Raw genomic sequence first — 18,261 nt, 5'->3', positions numbered from 1 at the left:
CGGCGGGGGGGGGGGGGGACGACGACACTCAGAACCTCCACAGATTAGCTGTTTGAGAAAGCAGCGGTTAGGGGCATCTACTGGGGGCCTTATATATTGATATTATATACTGGCATACATTATGGGGGCACTATGGAGAGGTATGGGAGAGAAAGCACTATGGGGGCATCTACTGGGGGACATATAATGATATAGGGGCATTTTATACTGGCACACATTAATCGGGTTCTATATGGAAGGGAGGAGAGGATATCTACTTGGGGCACTCTATAGGGGCATTTTATATTGGCACAAATTATGGGGGCAAAATGGGGACCTTAGCTCAATTAGGGCACTAAGGAAGTTTTTTTGTACTGGCACATAGTAGGGGCATTGGCACACATTATGGGGTGCACAATGGGGACATTGTCTCTACTAGAGGCATTAAGAGGAGGTATTGTTTTTTTTTTACTGCCACACAACAAGGCATTATTTGTACTGGCTCACATTATAAGGGGTACTTTTTTTACTGGCACACATTATAAGGGGTACTTTTTGTACTGTCGCACATTATAAGGGGTACTTTTTGTACTGTCGCACATTATAAGGGGTACTTTTTTTACTGTCGCAAATTAGAAGGGGTACTTTTTGTTCTGGCGCACATTATAAGGGGTACTTTTTGTACTGGCACACATTAGTAGGGGTACTGTTTGTACTTGCATACATTATAGGTAGCTACTTTTTGTTCTGGCACACATTATAAGGTGTACTTTTTGTACTGGCACACATTATAAGGGGTACTTTTTGTACTGCCGCACATTGTAAGGGGTACTTTTTGTACTGGCACACATTATAAGGGGTACTTTTTGTACTGGCGCACATTATAAGGAGTACTTTTTGTACTGGCGCACATTATAAGGGGTACTTTTTGTACTGGAGCACATTATAAGGAGTACTTTTTGTACTGGCGCACATTATAAGTGGGTATTTTGTACTGGCACACATTACAAAGAGAATTATTACTACCGGGGGCATTATGGTGAGCTTTATTACAACTGGGAGACTATGGGAAACATGAATACTATGGGAGCGTTTTTATGTCTGGGGCACAATTGGGACATTATTACTGTTGGGGACACTAGTACTACTAAGTGCACTCTGGCAGATAATGATTTCTATTGGTGGGACATTTGGGAGCACTAGTACTGTGGGGGGCACCCTGGCACAGTATCAATTTAGCAACACTATTTTGGGGGACCAAGTTTTGACCATTTATGTCTGAAATCTGTTTTATTTAGATGGAAAAGAAGTCCTGCATGCAGGACTTCAATGGCCTCTATCATAAGATAAGTACACAGGAGTGGGTCCAAAACAGAGATAATATGTGATGGTAAAATTTACATGTCTTCTATGTTTTGGACCCACTCCTGCCTTTGGCTTCAAAATCGTGATTAAATCCTGATGACTGTGTGATAGAGGCCTTATGGATGGTTAAACATCCGGACCTGTTTTTCTTTTTTTTCTCTTCTTCTGACAGATCAGAAGGGAAAAATAAATGGTGATTTCAACACGGCCAAACAGGGAAACTAGTGTTCCTGTAACAGACTGGTGAGGGTGGGAGCAGCATGAGTCACAATAGTGGCCCCAGAACAGACTGGTGAGGGTGGAAACAGCATGAAGAGTCACAATAGTGGCCCCGGGACAGAGTGGGGAGGGGGCAACAGCTGTGGCAGATGGCAGTAGAGGCAGCAGGTGTGTGGCAGCATCAGAAGAGTTGCTGAAGTACTTGGCCAGAAGTAATGGGCCATTTGTCACAATGTTCCAGGGTAGCAGCACATTAGTCACATCATTACTGCCAGAAGGACTTTATAGAGGTTAGTCTCTCAACATTTTGTGTTGAAAGGTAAGTTCTCTTTGGGGTAACTATGCCCCTGCCACACTAAACACCCGCTCTGATGCCACGCTACTGGCCGGGCAAGAAAGATTGCCCAGGACAAACTTGGGCAGTTGCGGCCACAATTCAAGTTTTGTTGCCCCGTAGTGCAGGGTATCTTGGATCTGGGGGGACAGGGTGCAGTCCAAGTATGCCACCACCTGCTGGTTCCGGTTCTGCTCCATGTTCTGCTGCTGCTGGGTGGTTTCTTCAGTAGGTGGGTGAAGAAAAGTTCTCATCAGAGACTTAAGTTGCTGTTGATGGAGCTGCTATTCCCTCCAGCAGTCAGGGCAGTGGAGCGTGAGCTCAGAGTGTCCTCCTGGTTAGACCTTCGTGAGGATGGGGATGGCGCACATAGACAGCAACCAACCAACTGCAAAGAATGTCTCGACAGTAGCTGAGTTTTTCATCCCTCTCAGAAGGTGTAAAAAAAAAAAAAGTCCCCATTTTGGACTGGTTGTGGGGGTCTAACATTGTGGAGAGCCAGTAGTCATCCCTGTGCCGAATGGTGATAATATTGCTGTCACTACGCAAACAACTCAGCATGCATCTGGCCATTTGCGCAAGGGATTCGGAGGGACTTCCTGCCTCCATCTCTACTGCGTACTGCCACGGTCCAATTTAGCCTCCACAGGGCTCAGATGTAGGCGCCAAGTCTAATGTCCCCTTGCCAGTCAGATTTATCAGCATCCTCTCCAGGACGTGAAGGAGTGGAATAATTTAATTAATCCCGTAGTCCTGGTGACTGACAACAGCAGGTTCCATGCATGAGCTTTTACTGTCTAACGTCAAAGCTACACCAAGAGTAGTCCTGTCTTTGTATCCTCTAAAACTCGGTCATAGGTTTCCTCTGCTCATAAAGTTGGTCCAACATGTGGAGTTCCAACATGTGGAAACGTTGCATATGAGGCAATGTAGGGGACCATTATTCTGCCTTTGCAGCTCAAGGAGGGTTTATTTTGCACGGTAAGAGTGGCGTCATGCTTGTAAGGCGCTGGTAGCAAAAGGGTTAATCAGTTTCTATGAGGAGGTAAGTTCTAGACTTGACAGCGGTGAATCAATGAATGTTGTATATCTGGACTTCTCCAAAGCATTTGACACTGTACCACATAAAAAGGTTGGTATATAAAATGAGAATGCTTGGACTGGGAGAAAATGTCTGCATGTGAGTAACTGTCTCAGTGATAGAAAACAGAGGGTGGTTATTAACGGTGCACACTCTGATCTGGTCACTGTCACTAGTGGGGTACCACAGGAGTCAGTATGGGACCCTATTCTCTTCAATATATTTATTAATGATCTTGTAGAAGGCTTGCACAGTAAAATATACATTTTTGCAGATGACACTAAACTGTGTAAAGTAATTGACACAGAAGAGGACAGTATACTGCTGCAGAGGGATCTGGATAGATTGGAGGCTTGGGCAGAGAAGTGGCAGATGAGGTTTAACACTTAGGCCCCTTTCACACGGGCGAGTTTTCCGTGCGGGTGCGATCCGTGCGGCGAACGTATGGCACCCGCACTAAATCCTGACCCATTCATTTCTATGGGGGTGTGCACATGAGCGATGTTTTTAACGCATCACTTGTGCGTTCAGTTGAAATCGCAGCATGCTCTATATTTTCCGATTTTGACGTGACGCAGGCCCCATAGAAGTGAATGGGGTGTGTGAAAATCGGATGGCATCCGCAAGCAAGTACGGATGCCGTGCGATTTGCACGCATGGTTGCTAGGAGACCATCGGGATGGAGACCCGATCATTATTATTTTCCCTTATAACATGGTTATAAGGGAAAATAATAGCATTCTGAATACAGAATGCATAGTAAACCAGCGCTAGAGGGGTTAAAAAAAATAAAAAATAATTTAACTCACCTTAGTCCACTTGCTCGCGAAGCCGGCATCTCCTTGTGTCTCCGCTGCTGATGAACAGGACCTGGGGTGAGCTACTCCATTAAATAGAGCTTAAGGACCTTCGATGACGTCACTCCGGTCATCACATGATCTTTTACCATGGTGAATCATCATGGTAAAAGATCATGTGACGTACCATGTGATGACCGGAGTGACGTCATCGAAGGTCCTTAACCTGTATTTAATGGAGCAGCTCATCCCAGGTCCTGTTCATCAGCAGCGGAGACACAAGGAGATGCCGGCTTCGCGAGCAAGTGGACTAAGGTGAGTTAAATTATTTTTTATTTTTTTTAACCCCTCTAGCGCTGGTTTACTATGCATTCTGTATTCAGAATGCTATTATTTTCCCTTATAACCATGTTATAAGGGAAAATAATACAATCTTCAGAATATCAATCCCAAGCCCGAACTTCTATGAAGAAGTTCGGGTTTGGATACCAAACATGCGCGATTTTTCTCACGCGAGTGCAACGCATGACAATGTTTTGCACTTGCGCAGAAAAAATCGCGCATTTTCCCGCAACGCACCCGGCTCTTATCCGGGCAAAAAAACTCACGCCCGTGTGAAAGAGGCCTTACAAACGTAAGGTTATGCACATAGGTAGGAATAATGCAAGTCACCAGTACATACTATATAGTAAATCACTGGGTAACACTGACATGAAAAAGGACCTAGGAATTTTAGTGAAAAACAAACTAAGCTTTAGAAACCAGTGTCAGGCAGCTGCTGCCGGGGCAATTAGATAATGGGTTGCATCAAAAGAGGCATAGATGCCCATGATGATAACATAGTCCTGACACTTTACAAGTCACTAGTCAGACCACACATGAAGTACCATGTAAAGTTCTGGGCTCCTGTGAACAAGACAGAGCAGAGCTGAAGAAAGAGGGTTCAGAGGAGGGCAACTAAAGTAATAACTGGAATAGGTGGACTACAGTACCCTGAAAGATTATCAAAATTAGGGTTATTCACTTTAGAAAAAAATAGACTGAGGGCAGATCTAATAACTATGTATAAATATATCAGGGGTCAGTACAGAGATCTATCCCATCATCTATCTACCCCCAAGACTGCGACTGTGATCCAAGACTGTGACTGTGATGGGGGGACATCCTCTACGAGGATAGAAGGTTTCTACACAAACATAGAAGAGGATTATTTACAGTAAGAGCAATGAGATTATGGAACTCTCTGCCTGAGGAGGTGGTGATGGTGAGTTCACTAAAAGAGTTCAAGAGGGGCCTGGATATATTTCTGAAGTGTAATAATATTACAGGTTATAGCTACTAGAGAGGGGTCGTTGATCCAGGGAGTTATTCTGATTGGAGTCGGGAACATATTTTTTCCCTCTAAAGTGGGGAAAATTGGCTTCTACCTCACAGGTTTTTTTTTTTGCCTTCCTCTGGATAAACTTGCAGGATAACAGGCTGAACTGGATGGACAGATGTCTTTTTTCAGCCTTATAAACTATGCTACATCCTATCGGTCATTCCACTTGACTGCAAATAACTGGCCATTTACAAGTGTGAATGACGCCTCTTTTTCCCCCATGTCTGGACTCCAGCTCTTGTGGGAATCCAGTTCTATTTTTTGGACTTTTACATATAGGCCCTGTATTTGCAGTTAAACAGGAATGGAGGGTCCCCATACTGATCACAGGCAGGGTGGAATACAGTTTTTTTTTTTTTTTTTCCTCTCACCAAACATTTGTGTTTAGAGGAGATATGTAAAAAAAAAACAAAAAAAAAACCAAAAAAAAAAACCTTTGTTTCACTTTTAACTGGATCTGTCCTTTGATTGCCAATATTCATTCAATACAGGAGACTATGTTTGTTTGGGGAGCTGTCACAGCGGTCCCAATCATCCCTCCAAGCCATCGGCTACCTCTGGTATCTGAAAGAAAGGAGCTGTTTTGTCTCTCTGTAAAAAGAGTATCTGAAGGAATGAAGCCAGTTATTGACCACCAAAAAAAACACATAAAGGATGAGGTCACTAACGGGCTAAGCATGACGATAGCTTCACTTATATGTGGGTTTTTTGATGATTAACAAGAGATCTTTTATGTTTGAAACACATATCACATTCGGAACATGAAAATGGCTTCTCCCCTGTGTGAATTCTCTGATGTATAACAAATTCTGATTTGTGGTTAAAACTTTTCCCACATTCTGAACATGAAAATGGCTTCTCCCCTGTGTGAATTCTCTGATGTACAACAAGATCTGATTTATGGTTAAAACATTTCCCACATTCTGAACATGAAAATGGCTTCTCCCCTGTGTGAATTCTCTGATGTATAACAAGATGTGATTTACGGTTAAAACATTTCCCACAGTCTGAACATGAAAATGGCTTCTCTCCTGTGTGAATTCTCTGATGAACAATAAGATCTGATTTACGGTTAAAACATGTCCCACATTCTGAACATGAAAATGGCTTCTCCCCTGTGTGATTTCTGTGATGCATAACAAGAACTGATTTACGGTTAAAACATTTCCCACATTCTGAACATGAAAATGGCTTCTCCCCTGTGTGATTTCTGTGATGCATAACAAGAACTGATTTACGGTTAAAACATTTCCCACATTCTGAACATGAAAATAGCTTCTCCCCTGTGTGAATTCTCTGATGTCTATCAAGACCTAATTTACTCTTAAAACCTTTCCCACATTTTGAACATGAAAATGGCTTCTCCCCTGTGTGAATTATCTGATGTACAACAAGATCTGATTTATGGTTAAAACATTTCCCACATTCTGAACATGAAAATGGCTTCTCCCCTGTGTGAATTCTCTGATGTATAACAAGATGTGATTTACGGTTAAAACATTTCCCACAGTCTGAACATGAAAATGGCTTCTCTCCTGTGTGAATTATCTGATGAACAATAAGATCTGATTTATGGTTAAAACATTTCCCACATTCTGAACATGAAAATGGCTTCTCCCCTGTGTGAATTCTCTGATGTATAACAAGATGTGATTTACGGTTAAAACATTTCCCACAGTCTGAACATGAAAATGGCTTCTCTCCTGTGTGAATTCTCTGATGAACAATAAGATCTGATTTACGGTTAAAACATGTCCCACATTCTGAACATGAAAATGGCTTCTCCCCTGTGTGATTTCTGTGATGTATAACAAGAGCTGATTTATAGTTAAAACATTTCCCACATTCTGAACATGAAAATGGTTTCTCTTTTACGTGAGCTGTTTGATGTTTAGCATCTCCTCTGTGACTTTTATTCTGTGTTACAGTCTGTGATGAATCAGAAGATAGGACCTGTTTAAAAGAATCAAATGATGCATTGTTGCAGTGATTGGATGAGGGTATATCTTGTATATTGGCATGCTCTTCAAATGTATTTCGTGTGATACCACAATGATCTACTTCAAAATCTGAAGATACCAGATGTTTCTCTAAGTTCCTGGTACAGTCATCTGCCAAGAACAAAACACATTTTATTATTGATGAATAACATTAAAATTGTATTGAAGTTTTATAACTTTTCCATATAAAAAATCCACAGAAAGTATAAGACATGTCACACAATTAGAATATCAACTGACTAAAACAGTAGTGGCCAAACTAGAAAACGCTGGCTCCAACCTTAAGCAACTTCCCTGCAACCCCCACCCAATCAGTCTTTTAAAAAATATATATCCCCTCTTAGTGCCCTACACCAGTGTTTCCCAACCAGTGTGCCTCCAGCTGTTGCAAAACTACAACTCCCAGCATGCCTGCACAGCCAAAGGCTGTCTGGGCATGCTGGGAGTTGTAGTTTTGCAACAGCTGGAGGCACGCTGGTTGGGAAACACTGCCCTACAGAATAGTTATCTCCCCTCAGTGTCCCTTTCACAGTGGAATTCCCCTTTAGTGCCCTCTTTACAGTACTGACGCTCCCTAAGTGCCCCCAAACAGTAGTTATGCCCCCTTTGTGCTCCCCCTTCAGTAGTGCTGTCCCTTAGTGTTCCCTTTACATCAGTAAAGCTCCTGTACTGTGAATAAAGTTAAAGTAATACTGAGTACATCATGCTCTTCCCAGCAGCAGGCAAATATCTTATTTAGTGGTGAGACTTTTTTGTATGAACTCTTAAGACTACATTCCCACGTGAAAAAAGGTCATAAAAAACAGACACACTCACTTTTTAATGGACAATTTTCAACCATTTTTGCATCCCTTTCTTGGTCGGACGGTTTGCATTCATTTTTAACGGCCATTCGTTTAGTGCTAAAGGACCTACACTCTCAGTGGGATGATGTCATCACGCGCTACCTAAGCAATAAATGCTGGGAGAGCATGGTGATGTCATCACTTTGGTGATGCACCCATTTTAAACGGCCAAAACATGGATGCACTCCTATCTAAATGCTCATTAAAAATAGTCCCATTGATTTACATGGGGTCCATCTCGCAGAAAAAATGGCCACAAATAGAACATGTCCTATTTTTCACAACCACTATTCACTCACCTTAAAAAAAAAATGGCCAAATGAATAGCGCCATTGACTTCAATTCTAAAAACAGCTGTGTGCCATTTTTTACTGTTCTGTGAATGTTGCCTTATCCTGCAGCCTTTCCCTATTACAAAAACTACATATAGCACCAAAGAATAATCCTGTGACCTGAACATCACCACTGCAGCTAGGACACTGTGCACACCGAGGTCTCTCCTAATCTCAGTCCTGTCACTGTCAAGTAAACAAACTGCATGGCCCACACCATAACATCTTCCTTTTTTCGTGCATTTATATTAAAGGGGTTGTCTCATCTGAGACAATCGGGTCGGTTCGCAAGGATATGCCCTTATTGTCTGGTAGGTGCGGTTCCTACCTCCTAAACAGAGCACCTGCTCGGCACTGGCTTGGCTATTTCTACTCCATAGAAGTGAATGGAAACAGTGGTTGGTCATGCACAGTGAGCTAACATTCACTTCAATGGGGAGAGCGCTTGGTGGTGGCCGGACCAGAGTCCTCCAGCCACCACTTTGGCCCGTTCTATTCTCGATATAGGTGGGGGTCCAATCGGTTGGACCCGCACCTATTAGAAAATGGGTACATATCCTAGTGATATGCCCCCATTGTCTCAGATGAGACAACTCCTTTAACCCCTTAGTGACCAACCTGTTTTGGGCCTTACTGACCAAGTGTTTTCCTTCCTTTTTTCATTGCCGCGTTCCAACTTTTTTATTTTTCTGTCTATATAGCTTAATGAGGGCTTGTTTTTTGTGGGACAAGTTGTAGTTTTTAATGGCGCCATTTTTGGGGTACACATAACTTTCTGATCCAATTGTATTACTCTTTCTGGGAGGTAGATGGGAAAAACAGCAATTGTGTTTTTACATTATAAATTTTATGGTGTAAATTTTTTGGTAAAAATAACATATTATCTTTATTTTCGGAGTCACTACGATTACAGTGATACCAAATACATATAGTTTTATTTTTACAACTTTTTTCAATATAACACCTTTTTTTTAAAAAAGAAAAACATTTTTTTTGCATTGCGGCTTCCCAAGATCCATCGCTTGTTATTATGTTTTTTGGTGGCAATTAAGAATAAATTTGCAAATCTATAACAGAGAGCTTTTTGATTGATTTTAAAATGAAATTCATTATCCCAATCGTGCATTTAATGTCAGTGCTATTCTGACATTGACCAGCAGTGTGCACCAGAGAGGAAATTACTAGAGTTGAGCGAACACGAACTGTAAAGTTCGGGTTCGTACCGAACTTTAGGGTTTTCGGCACCCGGACCCGAACATTTACGTAAAAGTTTGGGTTCTGTGTTCGGTGATTTTTATGGCGCTTTTTGAAAGGTTGCAAAGCAGCCAATCAACAAGCGTCATACTACTTGCCCCAAAAGGCCATCACAGCCACTGCTCGGATTAGTGTAGGGAGAGGCTGCAGCTGCTGTGAGGGAGAGATTAGGGAGAAATCTCATCAAGAAATGGTTTATGTACTCAGCGATCTACAGAAAAAGTGTTTTGTGGGTGCAGTGCACAATTTTTTTAAGCCTGCCCTGAGCCAACTACTGCTGAAAAAAGGAACTTTTTTTTCTTCAGTTAGTCAATATCAATAGATGATCGGCAGCAATTTTATGCAATGATAGTGCACCAGCATAGGCTATCTGCAAGTCCAGAAATACAGCTTTGGCATACTGGGGTGAAAAAACCCTCTAATATACTGCATATCTGTGATTACACGTGCATAAGTCACTGTCACATTTAGGACAGAAATACAGCTTTTTGGTTAGGGTGAAAAAACACTCTAATATACTGCACATCTGGGATAAGACATGCATAAGTGAGTGTCACATTTAGGCCACAAATACCGCTGTCATATAGAGTTCAAAAAAACTTTTTTTAGTGAAATACCCTACATCAGGGTTTATATTGGCAGTTAATTATTTTTAACATACTTAACCACTTTTTACTTTGCTTTGTGAACGCTAACTATGAGGCAAAAATCTAATAAGGGACGCGGTCATGGTCGTGGTGGTGGTGTTGGTGGAGCCTCTGGTGCAGGGAGAGGACGTGGCCATTCTGCCACAGCTACACGTCATTCGGAACCTACTACCTCAGGTCCCAGTAGCCGCCAGAATCTACAGCGATATTTGGTCGGGCCCAATGCTGTTCTAAGGATGGTAAAACCTGAGCAAGTACAGGCGCTAGTCAATTGGGTGGCCGACAGTGGATCCAGCACGTTCACATTATCTCCCACCCAGTCTTCTGCAGAAAGCGCTAAGGTGGCGCCTGAAACCCATGCCCAACAGTCTGTCACATCACCACCGTACATAATTGGGGAACCCGTCTGAGCCTCAAATCATGCAGAAGTCTCTTATGCTGTTTGAAGACTCTGCTGGCAGGGTTTCCAAAGGGCATCCACCTAGCCCTTCCCCAGGGGTGGAAGACATAGAATGCACTGACGCACAACCACTTATGTTTCCTGATGAGGACATGGGAATGCCACCTCAGCACGTCTCTGATGATGACAAAACACAGGTGCCAACTGCTGCGTCTTTCTGCAGTGTGCAGACCGAAAAGGAGGTCAGGGAGGAAGACTGGGTGGAAGACAATGCAGAGGACGATGAGGTCCTAGACTCCACATGGAATGAAGGTCATGCCACTGACTTTCAGAGTTCGGAGGAAGAGGCAGTGGTGAGACCGAGCCAACAGCGTAGAAAAAGAGGGAGCAGGGTGCAAAAGCAGAGCAGCCGTTGCCAAAACAGTTTGCCTGCTACTGGCCACCGTCAACAGGGACCGAGCACACCAAAGGCAGCTTCAAGGAGTTCCCTCACATGGCACTTCTTCACACAATGTGCTGACGACAAGACGCAAGTGGTTTGTACGCTGTGCCATCAGAGCCTGAAGCGAGGCATTAACGTTCTGAACCTTTCCTTAGCACAACCTGCATGACCAGGCATCTATATGCGAGACACGGGCTGCAGTGGAGTAAGCACCTTCAAAACCAAGAAAGGGCTCAGGCCTCTCCTGCTCCCTCTTCTGCTGCTGCCTCGGCCTCTTCCTCCGCCTCTGGAGGAACGTTGGCACCTGCCGCCCAGCAAACAGAGGATGTGCCACCAACAACACCACCATGTCACACGGAAGCGTTCAGCTCTCTATCTCACAAACTTTTGAGAGAAAGCGCAAATTCCCACCTAGCCACCCTCGATCCCTTGCCCTGAATGCCTGTAGTTCTAAACTGCTGGCATTTGAAATGCTGCAATTCAGGCTGGTGGAGACGGACAGCTTCAAATAGCTCATGTCGCTTGCTGTCCAACAGTACGTCGTTCCCAGTTGCCACTACTTCTCCAGGAGAGCTGTGCACTCCCTGCACAACCAAGTATCGGATAAAATCAAGTGTGCACCTAACCACAGATACATGGACCAGTAAGCACGGCGTGGGACGCTATATCTCTCTAACTGCACACTGGGTAAATGTAGTGGCGGCTGTGCTGTTTGGCGCACGTCCTTCCGCCGCCAAGGATCATCATTCTTTGCCTCCTGTTGCCTCCCCTTCCTACTCGGCTTCCCCCTCCTCTTCTACCACCTCCTCATCCGGTCAGCGACAGACCTTCACCACCAACTTCAGCACAGCCAGGGGTAAACATCAGCAGGCCATTCTTAAACTGATGTGTTTGGGGGACAGGCCCCACACAGCGCAGGAGTTGTGGCGGGGTATAGAACAACAGACCGACGAGTGGTTGCTGCCAGTGGGCCTGGTGGTGTGAGATAATGGGCGAAATCTCGTTGCAGCTCTGGGACTAGCCGGTTTGACGCACATCCCTTGCCTGGCGCATGTTCTGAATTTGGTGGTACAGAAATTCATTCACAACTACCCCGACATGTCTGAGCTGCTGCATAAAGTGCGGGCCGTCTGTGCGCGCTTCCGGCGTTCTCATCCTGCCGCCGCTCGGATACAGCGTAACTTCGGCCTTCCCGCCCACCGCCTCATATGCGACGTGCCCACCAGGTGGAACTCCACCTTGCACATGCTGGAGAGACTGTGCGAGCAGCAGCAGGCCATAGTGAAGTTTCAGCTGCAGCACGCACGGGTGAGTTGCACTGCGGAACAGCACCACTTCACCACCAATGACTTGGCCTCCATGCGAGACCTGTGTGCCCTGTTGCGCTGTTTCGAGTACTCCACCAACATGGCCAGTGGTAATGACACCGTTATCAGAGTTACAATACCACTTCTATGTCTCCTTGAGAAAACACTTAGGGCGATGATGGAAGAGGATGTGGCCCAGGACGAGGAAGATGGGTCATCTCTAACACTTTCAGGCCAGTCTTTTAGAAGTGGCTCAGAAAGAGGATTTTTGCAACAGCAGAGGCCAGGTACAAACTTGGCCAGCCAGGGCCCACTACTGGAGGACGATGGGGATGAAGCATGTTCACAGCGGGATGGTATCCAACGCAGCTCGGGCCCATCACTGGTGCGTGGCTGGGGGAATACGGAGGACGCAGACGATACGCCTCCCACAGAGGACAGCTTGTCCTTACCTCTGGGCAGCCTGGCACACATGAGCGACTACATGCTGCAGTGACTGTGCAACGACTGCAGAGTTGCCCACATTTTAACGTGTGCTGACTACTGGGTGGCCACCCTGCTGGATCCCAGTTACAAAGACAATGTGCCGTCCTTAATTCCCTCACTGGAGCGTGATCGGAAGATGCGCGACTACAGGCGCACGCGGGTAGACACGCACCCGAGAGCATTCCCGACAGATGCCGGGTGACGAGTGGAAGCACAAGGCAAAGGAAGGGGAGGAGGAAGAGTTTGCCAACGCAGCTGTGTTAGCGCCAGCACCTCAGAAGGCAGGGTTAGCATGGCTGACATGTGGAAAAGCTTTGTCACCTCGCCGCAACAACCGGCCCCAACTGCTGATATGGAGCGTGTTAGCAGGAGGCAGCATTTGAACAACATGCTGGAACAGTGCCTGTGCACACGACTACACGTACTGACTGATGGTTCTGCCCCATTCAACTTCTGTGTCTCCAAATTGTCCACATGGCCAGAGCTTGCCCTGTATGCCTTGGAGGTGCTGGCCTGCCCTGCAGCCAGTGTACTCTCTGAACATGTATTTAGCACAGCAGGAGGCGTCATTACAGACATTGTGCAGAATAGACATTTATACCACCATTAAACATACATTCTTGTACTCAAGTCAAGTGCAATGATTCTTTGTTTTCTTTTTTTTTTATTTGTCCTAATATTTTGGGGGCTACCTACCCCAATAAAACAATAAAAAAACATTGTTGGCTACCTGTTCCTTCTCCATTGCTGCCTCCACCTACAACACCACATTCACCGCCTCCTCAACCTCCGACTCCATATCCACCTCCTTCTCTGAGTTGCAGGTTAATAATTTGTAATTTTTAGTTATTTCCCTATCCACATTTGTTTGCAGAGCAGTTGCCATGCTCTTAAGCACATTTTACTGCCTTTTACATACCTCTAGCCTTTTCACAGACTATTTTAGAGCCATTTTAATAAAATAAAAAAGCCAATTTTAGTGCCCTAAATTGAAAAAATTCTAATTTTCAATTGTCGGGTGACATTTTAAAACTTTGGGCTAATATAAACCCCTGCTGTGCCTGGGTGACAGGGGCATAAATCTCTCAAAATCCTCTGTTGTATTGCTGGGTTACATGAACCCCCTTTTGCCTTGAATGAACCCCTGCTCTGCATTGCTGACAGTGGCCTAAATCTCTCAAAATCCTCTGTTGTATTGCTGGGTTACATGAACCCCCTTTTGCCTTGAATGAACCCCTGCTCTGCATTGCTGACAGGGGCCTAAATCTCTCAAAATCCTCTGTTGTATTGCTGGGTGACATGAACCCCTTTTTGCCTTGAATGAACCCCTGCTCTGCATTGCTGACAGGGGCCTAAATCTCTCAAAATCCTCTGTTGTATTGCTGGGTGACATGAACCCCCTTTTGCCGTGAATGAACCCCTGCTGTGCCTGGGTGACAGGGGCCTAAATCTCTCCAAATCCTCTGTTGTATTGCTGGGTGACATGAACCCCCTTTTGCCGTGAATGAACCCCTGCTCTGCATTGCTGACAAGGGCCTAAATCTCTCAAAATCCTCTGTTCTTTTGCTGGGTGACATGAACCCCCGCTGTGCCTGGGTGACTGGGGCCTAAATCTCTCAAAATCCTCTGTTGTATTGCTGGGTGACATGAACCCCTTTTTGCCATGAATGAACCCCTGGTCTGCATTGCTGACAGGGGCCTAAATCTCTCAAAATCCTCTGTTCTATTGCTATGTGACATGAACCCCCTTTTGCCGTGAATGACCCCCTGCTCTGTATTGCTGACAGGGGCCTAAATCTCTCAAAATCCTCTGTTCTATTGCTGTGTGACATGAACCCCCTTTTTGCTGTGAATGAACCCCTGCTGTGCCTGGGTGACTGGGGCCTAAATCTCTCAAAGTCCTCTGTTATATTGCTGGGTGACATGAACCCCCTTTTGCCGTGAATGAACCCTTGCTCTGCATTGCTGACAGGGGCCTAAATCTCTCAAAATCCTCTGTTCTATTGCTCTGTGACATGAACCCTCTTTTGCCGTGAATGAAACCCTGCTCTGCATTGCTGACAGGGAACTAAATTTAGTGAAAACATCTGTTACTGATCGGAAGATGCGCGACTACAAGCGCACGCTGCTGATAGCATTCCCACCTGACAGCGGTGGTACAGTGGAAACACAAGGAGCAAGAAGTCGCCAATGCAGCTGGGGCACCACCAGCACCTGAGAAGGCAGGGTTAGCATGGCCAAAATGTGGAAAAGCTTTGTCAGCCTTGGAGGTGCTGACCTGCCCTGCAGACAGTGAATAGTGTGAACGTGTGTTTAGCACGGCAGAGAGTATTATCACAGGCCGCAGCCAATGTGGACAAGCTTACGTTTATTAAAATGAACCAGGCATGGATCCCACAGGACTTGTCCGTACCTTGTGCAGAATAGACATTTTTACCAGCCTCAACCATCAATTCTTGTACTCAAGTGCACTTATTCTTAGTTTTATTTTGTTATATGTCCCAGAATTTTGGGGGAAACCTCAATTTAAAAATAAAAAATAACACAAATCAGTGTTGGCTACCTATTCCTCCTTCACCGCCGCTTCCACCTACACCGCCAAGTCAACCTACACGCCACATCCACTCATCCACCGCCTCCTCAACCTCCTACGCCTAGATCCAGATTGTTATTTTTTATTTTTCTGTATTTTATGTTATTTTAAGTCATTTCCCTATCCACTGCAGAACAGTTGTCATTCTCTTAAGCACATTTTAATGCATTTTGCAGCCCTCTAGCCCTTTCCAGGATTATTTTAGAGCCATTTTAGTGCCCAAAAGTTTGGGTCCCCATTGACTTCAATAGGGTTGGGGTTCGGGGTCAAGTTCGGGCCCATTAGCATATCAAAGGTTCTATAGTTGTCAGTTATCTAAAGAATGGCTGACAATTGTCCAGTAGGTGATACATGGCTAGTGGGGCAGGAAAATGCTGGAAAATCCCAACATTCCAGCTGCTTCTATCAGTCTTCAAGAGTTAACTGAAAAATAGCTAGAAAACCATAAGGAACCACCAAAAAGATGTGTCCAAGCCATATTCTAGACAATGCTAGGACTGGCTGTTAAGGAAGGAAGGAAGGAAGGAAGAAGCGAAGAGGCAGAAGAGGGAAGAGAAAAGAAAAGTGCTACAGAAGAGGAAACCTGGAGAGGCCAGAGCAAAGACAGGGACTGGAGAGACATGAGAAGACCTCTGTATAGTAACTACACTGTACTGTAGAGGGATAGGAATTTGTGGTTTAGTAACCAAATGTTAAAACATAAAGGGGCAGTAGTATTAATAATAAAACTTAACTTTTACTATAAACCCATTAAAAAAGGGAGAAATAAAGATACATGTCACTCTTAGTACAGGGCCCGAGACAAACAGACTCCTATTATTCTTAACTCCTGCACCATATATGAATATAGTGCTACAATAAGGTAAAGTAGCACCAACAAATACATATATCTCTTACCAGTAAGAACGGCTAGATGTACACGTGACTCATGGTAGAATGAGGCAATCAGTCAGGTTTTTCTGAGATCTTGCTCTTGTCAGGTTCTCTCTAACCCCCCGGTATAAAGAGATGGGGTACTGTTGAGGCTAACCAGTCGCGGTGGCACAGGTTGCCCTAATCTTGGAGTCAGTGTGTATTATGTTGTAGAGGTACCGTTCAAAAACAAAGGGCAGTAAAGCCTATTTATACTTAGCCCTAGATTCATCAGGGGACACTGGGCTAGTGTTTCTTCTATCAGGGAAATTGGTTGGTCCCAGACGAATGCACTCAGATGAAGTGTATGGTCACACTTCGGAGTCGGACGGCACCCTAAGATGAGGGTGTCCATCTAAAGGTAGGAACTCCTGCAGACATCTAGTGTTCCTACTCCATATGGCATCTCCCAATGGTCATAGGAGTAACTTTATTACTATTAGTAGCAATTATTAGTAACTGTTATTGTGTACAGGTCTCTCCGTATGTGATATTTGCTATATGTTTGTTCCTTTATACTTTCATATATACTCATCAATAATAATAATTGTAATATCATTATTCCCACATTGCACAATATATCAAATATTTTTTTTTTGTATAAGCAGAATCTTAGAGACCTCTCTACTTTACTTAGTGGTCACTACTCACCTGGGCGGTTATCTGTGGGAATGTCCTTTGTACTCTGCTCATCGCCCCTCACATATGTCTCTGTAGGATTAATATTGTTCAGATCTTCACCCGGATTCACAAGCTGTGAAATAAATATTGTAGAAGTCATCAGACGGTTGGAGAAGTCGTGTGGAAGGTTTTATATGACCTGAAAAGATCAGTAATTAGAATGATGACCAAAAATGACCGGACAGCAGGAGTTATCTGACCCAAATATCTGCAGGTCTCCTGTATAAATCCAATCTGATTGCTTTGTTATTCCAACCAGTTTGCAATGCAGGGAGAGTAGCCCTTATATTCCATCCCTAACATTACATTGTGTATATAACATTACATTGTGGGTGATAGAGATGTGGACTACATTCTTTGATTCAGCTAAGAAAGCTCCCACATACTTTAGCTCTCAGACAACACCTTATCTTCTCCAGAGCACAAAGGTTCCTTCCTACCCAAAAGAACACGCCTCCTTGCTATGTCATATATGCTTTTTCTGCTGTTAGAGAACGCCTATAGCTAGATATTTACATATTCACATACCACAGTTAGTAAAACAATGCACAATGGACAGATGCTAAGTGTTATCTCTTTTCTTATTTTGATATGTTAGCCAATGTAACAATGCCACATGCCTCAGGGGGAATGCCCCTCTGATGGCTTTATAAACTGCTGCACTTCCTGTAATAAATGAGAATTTGCTTTGACTCCAGTGTGTGTGTGTGTGTCATAGTTATTTTCTTACGTGCACGTAAAACCCTTGTGTTACTACTAATTTGGAGCAGTAGAGCAAACGTGATCGGCCCTGATTAGGGGCATCTTTATCAGTTGGCGCCTGATACGTGAGGCTCGGGAGAAGTAACGTCGCTAGCCGAAGATTGGGGTTCCCAGAGCACCGTGGACCACACCTGAGGAGGAGGACTGCAGCCTCAGAGACAAGGTGAAAAATCTTGGTTACCTCATCTGCCTCTTGCTGTGCTCCACTGTGCTGTGGTAATCTGTTCTGCTATTGAGGTTACGTATGTAGTAGCAACTTCGGTTGATGTAAAATCCTGAGTTCCTAGGATCAATATTTTGAATTTGCTCTCCTGTGTTTGTGTTTTGTCTGTGTGGTTTGTGTCAGGCAACTTTACAGTTAACGGTTAAGCAGAGCAAGAAATGTCCCCTGACAGGGGGCGGAGCCGCATTAGGGGCTACTTAATTATCTGTCCAGTTAAGACA

At 44.4% G+C, this 18,261-nt stretch overlaps 1 pseudogene; it reads right to left on the bottom strand.

Moving 5' to 3' along the window:
* Window positions 1-17,308, bottom strand: part of LOC122940392 — a 718,635-nt pseudogene extending 701,327 nt beyond the window's left edge.
* Between the last annotated feature and the right edge of the window lie 953 nt (window positions 17,309-18,261).

The sequence above is a fragment of the Bufo gargarizans genome, chromosome 6 (genome assembly GCF_014858855.1).
Source record: "Bufo gargarizans isolate SCDJY-AF-19 chromosome 6, ASM1485885v1, whole genome shotgun sequence".
Taxonomy (NCBI): domain Eukaryota; kingdom Metazoa; phylum Chordata; class Amphibia; order Anura; family Bufonidae; genus Bufo; species Bufo gargarizans.
Note: the sequence above shows the minus strand (reverse complement) of the source record. Positions and strands in the feature narration are given on the sequence as shown.